General features: G+C 39.6%; 1 pseudogene; it reads right to left on the bottom strand.

Moving 5' to 3' along the window:
• Positions 1-1,320: 1,320 nt before the first annotated feature.
• On the bottom strand, positions 1,321-1,944 carry LOC136378387 (protein S100-A10 pseudogene; annotated as a pseudogene).
• Between the last annotated feature and the right edge of the window lie 3,626 nt (positions 1,945-5,570).

The raw sequence follows: 5,570 nt of genomic DNA, 5'->3' as shown, positions 1-5,570 counted from the left end.
ACATTGTACCATGTACCCATCACCCCAAGCAAAGTCTCTTTTGTCATATTTCCTTCCTCTGTGCCTACCTCCACCTACCTTTCACCCTTCTTTCCCTCTGGCTATCACTATATTGTTATCTGTGTCTATGTGTTACTGTGATCTAGTCATCTGACCTCCTCCTCTCTGACAGCTGTCATTCTGTTCCATGTCCACGGCTGTTTTGTTCATCAGTTTAATTTGTGCCGGTGTCCAGCCCCGGGGAGAATCCAGGGGTCCCACAGGAATAGACGGCGTCGGCACGAATCGAGTGAGAGAGCCGAATTCTTTTTTCTCTTTAGCATTTACTGCCAGGCATCTCTGCCAATGGCTGGTCTAGCTTTATTTTTATATACACACACTAAGTTACAATCACATGGTATTCAGAATACATTGATTAATCATTGTTTTTGTTTCACTATGGTTACATATTTCTAGGCAACAGTTAATTCATTTCTATAAGCTATAAATCAGGTGGTAAGTCATTCAAAGTACAGTTATACAATAACTTAAATAGCAATAACAATATTGGTACAACCTTCTAAAAGGTCAGTACTGATTAATAACTCTACCTTACCTAAGATTGTATTGTCTAGTCAAATTTTATTTATCTACTATATTCATACACTAGTTAAGCTCTAACTTTATTCTTCTCAGAGTGTTCCACCACCTGCAGGTCAGGTATGCAAGAAGAAAGGAAAGTTTCTCTACTCTACCACATGAAAAGGTTAGGGAGGTAAAGTAATGAATTAAGTGAAGGCTGAAAGGTGCTTCTGTGTATAGTTACTGTTTCCTACCTATTCATAAGTCACAATCTATTTTCTCTAACATGATTAATAAGAAGAAATTCTCCTACAAAGTTAACCCTTTACGAGGGATATCATAGCCAGCCTCTTATTTCTATGAGCCCAGGCCAAGGGGCTTACAGGCTTTTCTGTGGAACTCACACCCTCTCTCTCATTTCCAAAGAAATTACTACGAATCTACAGGGAAAGCACGGTACTATTATCCCTGTGCCATAAATGATAGCACACACTCAGAAAGGGGAGATATAAGGCCAGATTAATTCAAAAGGTCAAAGGGGGAAGTATCGTTGTGCCTTTACTCTGCGGTGACTTTGTCAACCAGCAGCCATTGGTCTTCTCTGCTGTGACTTTGTCAATCAGCAGTTTTTAATCTTCTTCTGCTGTGACCTCGTCAGCCAGTAGTTGTTGATCGGCTCCCGACACCTCCCCCTTTTTTATTTATTTATTTATTTTTTATTTTTTATTTTATTTTATTTTATTTATTTTTTTTTTAAGAACTAAAAAAGACATTTGTTTATTGAGGGCAAGAGGATGCAAGCAATATAAAAATCAAAAGCTTATCTGGCTTTAGTTGGCTTTTCTTTCTCTTGTCGAATGGGAGTGGGATTTTATTTATACATTTTCTAGGGGTCCCAATCTGCTCATGAAATCCTTATACAGGGGGAAGCTGGGGGGCAGAGATTTTTTAAGGGACTCATTGGGAGAACTCTTATCAGGGTGGAAGGAACTGCTCAGCACTGCCTACTTCTTCCCCTTCTGCTTCATGTGTACTACAAAATAGTCATTGCACGCGATGGTGAGCCCAGCGATTAGTGAGAAGAAGCTCTGGAAGCCCACTCTGCCGTCTCGGCACTGGTCCAGGTCCTTCATTATTTTGTCTATAGCCAGAGGGTCTTTCTGATTTTCCAAAAAGCCAGGGAACTCCTTTTCCATGAGTACTCTCAGGTCCTCCTTTGTTAAGTAACCTTTATCCCCAGCAAATTTATGAAACGTGAACATCATGGTTTCCATGGCATGTTCCATTTGAGACGGCATTTTGGTGAGGTCTTGGCCGGAGGCTCGGCTGAATCGCTCGTTGGGACGCGAGGCCAGTGAGCGGAGCGCCGTGGGCTGGGCGCCTTAGTAGGTGGGGGTAGGGGGAGGCAGGAGGAGCCTTTTTTTATTTTTTAAATAAAGCTTTTGCATTTTCACCGCTGTTTCCCTGAGACCGTTGTTTAAGAGTCGGAAGATGACTGGAAGGACAAGAAGAGCGATAATTACCACAGCTATTATTATGCCTATATCAGTAGCCAAAGAGGTCAGGCCATGCATAGAAAACATACTTTTTATATTTTCAACAAATTGATCTGCTACTTCTGAGGCAGAAAGTAAAGAGCCTGAATATCCTAAGTTTTGTATCTGCTGATGTAATTCCTTCAAATCTAAACTAATATCACTATTATTCCATACACCTAACAAATGATTCTGTGTATCATTCCATGCTATGATAGACTGATTGTATTCTAAAGGAGTCACACATATCCACTTGAATCCTGCATGGCATCTAAGAGTCATCCTAGCCTTCATAGCTAACAGCTCCTTACCTATGTGAATAAAAGCCTCCTCTAAAACATTCACTTTCATCTCTAACTTCCTATCTATAGTCTCCTGTACTGCTAGTGCAAGAGATATATTACGAGATAAACTGCTAATGCAAGAGATATATTACGAGATAAACTATCTACATGATTTGCAGTATGAACCGATTGAGCTAAAGAAGTGGTGGAAGCAGCTACAGATCCTATAATAGCAATAAGAGCAGTAATTCCTAAAATCAATTCTGCAATAAATCGCTTTCCTCGATGACGAGCAAGCGCTTCAGAAGCAGCCTGTAGCGCATGCAACCCTGGGTCATCATACCAAGGCTGAGACAGACTAACAGGTAACATCACATAAGGTGGCTGCTGCAAAATAAACATGACTTGAGCTTTGGTGTCATAAGATAGACAGTTTGTTAAAACACAGCGAGAGCAGGAAATGCTAAACATAGAATTATAAGTGCTAACAGAAAGATTACTGTCCATTGTAGCAATCAAGAGTACATAAGGAGCCTGTACACAAGCCTGAACAAAAATATTCTGAACAGGATAAGGGCAAGGCCTAACCATATATGCAGGTGCAGCAGCTGCAATTAGCTGCCAAAGCTTTGTTTGATATCTGGTGGTTGATTCATCCTGATAAGTCAGCTGTGCCGGTATCCATCCAGTAGACTGCCAATGTGTGATGATTTTATTTAAAAGATTATATTTATTTGACCAATTGTAAACGTCTTTCATTTCCTGCACTAATTTTCTATAATCATATTCAAAATAAGGACTAGACCAATCTTGCACAGTGAAATTAACAGCACATAGAGTATAATTCATATAATTGGAATATGCACATTCTTGCCTTGGGGGGAAACTAAGTCTATTCTCCACAGACCACCAGGAAGGCTCTTGAGTTGCCTTTTTTGGAGGATAAAGTTTACAATTTTAATGCCTGGAGGCCCTGACCCCCATGAGTGTAATCCTGTTATGTTGCCTCCTAAGGGATTTCATCCATGTAAACCATGATTTGTTTTGTCCAATAGCCTCAGCATTAAGTACCTGAATTGAAAGTACAGCTAGCATAGCAATAAATATACTAGCAGGGTTACGATGTATATTTTGTTGATGACAAATTAAATCAGCTCTTTCAGACAATGCCCTCAACTGGTCCCAGGTTGGTGGGATGACAGTTCGAGTAGAGTGAGTCACCTGTTGACCACGATAGGGAGGTTGTCTAGCTTCCTGTAGTGACAATCGCTGCATCACTCGAGTAACAGAATCATATGGAGAGTTCCTTGATGGCCTTTGCTGGGAAGTCACTGGTGTTGTGGGTTGCACAGGAGTCTCCTCCTGGCTGGACGTACAAGGAGGATGGAGATAAGGAGGGGGCAGCGGCGACCTCCGATGAGACATGGCGATTCAGCCGGTTGGTCTGGGATCCAGAGTGGCGAGCCAGCGTCCCGTGAAAATACACAAGCACACCCTCTCCCCTGGGTCAGAACCACATCTGGCCCCTTCCACCGACCTGTCAATAAATCCCACTGACTCAGGCCCACACAGATCCAGATTCCAGTGACTCAGCATGCGAGTGTGGCCTTGATAGTCTGAATTAAGATTGTTAATAACAAAGCATGATTTAAAAGCTGATGTGGGGAATTATATTTTAATTCACCTTCCTGTAGTTTTTGAATTTGCATTTTCAGGGTCTGATGAGTCTTTTCTACTATACCTTATCTCTGTGAATAATAAGGGATGCCAGTAATATGTGAAATGTTAAAGGTGTTACAAACCTTTTAAAGACAGGCTTTAGCTCAAATTACCTTTCTTTTCACTCTTGCTCAGATTTTGTTGAGGGATTTGAGGGTTCTTATTCGCCTACATAATTTTTTTCCGTATATCTGGAGCTATTTGGAAAAAGACAAAACAGTGTTATTAGCTGGATCAAACAAAAGAGGGTAAAAGTTTGCAGGAGAAACGGGTTCAGCATTTCCTGTAGGATTCCAGAGTCTCTCAGCTGTTGAATAATCCTGTATATCAGCATTCAAAAGAATTTTTTTTTAAGTAAAAAGCATGATAAAGAAGATTTGCAGGAGTTCTAGTATATGACTTTCCTATATTCATAAAAACATTTCTACTCCATTAACTAACAAGCAATTTAAAGAACACATTAAAGCTGGAAAATTCTAGTGTGGCTCTCATTATTTTTCTATATTAAAAAAATCTATACCTTTGTTAGGTAAATCTACTCTGCTTCATGCTCTGCAGCCACAGCAAGCAGCCTGAAGCTTGAAGCAGTTTAGTCAAAATTAACAAGTCTTTAGAATTCATATTTCATACTATTTAAATTTAAATGAGCGTACTTTACTTGTTTCAATTAAAATTATAAATTTGTAGGGATGATATTTTTATAATATTAGAGCCGGCATATTCAATTTTTGCATACAAGAACTTAAGAAATCATATTTAGACAACATTAAACAAAGACCAAACACAAACAAGAATCAGACAATGTAGACAAATCAGACAAAATAGAGAGAAACCCAGGATTTTAGAGATTAGAATATGGCCTGCTTGATCTTTACACAGGGCTATTTTGATTGGAACATAAAGGATAGAAACCAAACAGAACTCTCTCTCTCGAAAAGTTTTGAGAACGGCCATTTATGAGATTCTGTTTAGCCATATTCAAACAGGTGTTTCCTTTGCCCTTTTTTCAGGCATAGAACAGGAAAGAAATAAAATGAGTTTAGAGAAAGAGAAGAACAGAAAAAGCTGTATTTTTCCAAACTCTTAAGTCCTTCTATTTACTAAAGAAAATCAGATAATAGCACAACTTTAAAACTCATCTCAGTCTTCTAATCATTCTTAAATTCTAATAGCTGCTACAACCAGCAGCCGAAATCCCTCCATTTCAACCCCCGCAAAAGCCTTGCTTCTTGTATTCTGCATTCCAAAGGAGGTAATTTTCTCCAGATAAACAAGCTTTAGCTGCCTGTTCCCAATCATAAGGAGTTATCCAATTATGAGAAACTGTTTCCACCAAGGACATAGTATAAGGAGAGGTGGGTCCATATTGACTGCAAGCCATTTTCAACTCTTTCAATAATTTATAAGGAAGCGGCTCCCATGTAGGGATCTCCTCATCATCAAATTCACCAGCCACAGCCACAGGGAAACA

The sequence above is a fragment of the Saccopteryx leptura genome, chromosome 7 (assembly GCF_036850995.1).
Source record: "Saccopteryx leptura isolate mSacLep1 chromosome 7, mSacLep1_pri_phased_curated, whole genome shotgun sequence".
Classification (NCBI taxonomy): Eukaryota; Metazoa; Chordata; class Mammalia; order Chiroptera; family Emballonuridae; genus Saccopteryx; species Saccopteryx leptura.
This window is presented reverse-complemented; position numbering and strand designations above follow the sequence as displayed.